We start from the raw sequence: 529 nt of genomic DNA on the forward strand, positions 1-529 counted from the left end.
AATATTACTCGACCCATTATTAAAAAAAAAACCTAAAAAATAACAACTACAACATCCCGCCTACCTCAAACCCCCCCCCCCCAAAAATTTATAACACTAATTCCTCGCCATGAAACTCCGAAATACAACCCGGATTTAGGGCCTTTTTTCTTCTTCGCCGCAACACAACCCGCGCGACATGTGGAAAACAACAGACGATTTTTTTTATTTTATTATTTCATAAAACAGGAATTTTCGTCTTTTATGGATTATTTTCCCGCGTAACAGTAGGTGATTATTAGTCTGCGGCTGTTTATTTGTCATGTCATTTTTTGGGGGATTTTGTAAAGGAGGAGGAAGGGAAAATTTTGGATGTTAATTTATATACTATTTTGGGTTAATTGTGTGTGAATCTGGTATTAAGAAATGGTTTGTGATTATTTTATTATGTGGTGTTTAAGTTCCTTGTATTGTAGATCTTGAAATTAACGAAAATTGGAGAAAAAAAAAAAAATTGATCATGATTGGAAGATACAGAAAAATATGGGTA

General features: G+C 33.6%; 1 protein-coding gene across 1 annotated transcript in view; it reads left to right on the top strand.

The window, feature by feature from the left end:
• Positions 1-122: 122 nt before the first annotated feature.
• The window catches only part of LOC119586788, a 2,652-nt gene continuing 2,245 nt past the window's right edge, over positions 123-529 (top strand). The window contains exon 1 of the mRNA XM_037935508.1: positions 123-270. The gene's annotated coding sequence lies outside the window, so the exon portion shown is untranslated. The remainder of the gene's footprint in view (positions 271-529) is intronic.

This window comes from Penaeus monodon, chromosome 22 (assembly GCF_015228065.2).
Source record: "Penaeus monodon isolate SGIC_2016 chromosome 22, NSTDA_Pmon_1, whole genome shotgun sequence".
Taxonomy (NCBI): domain Eukaryota; kingdom Metazoa; phylum Arthropoda; class Malacostraca; order Decapoda; family Penaeidae; genus Penaeus; species Penaeus monodon.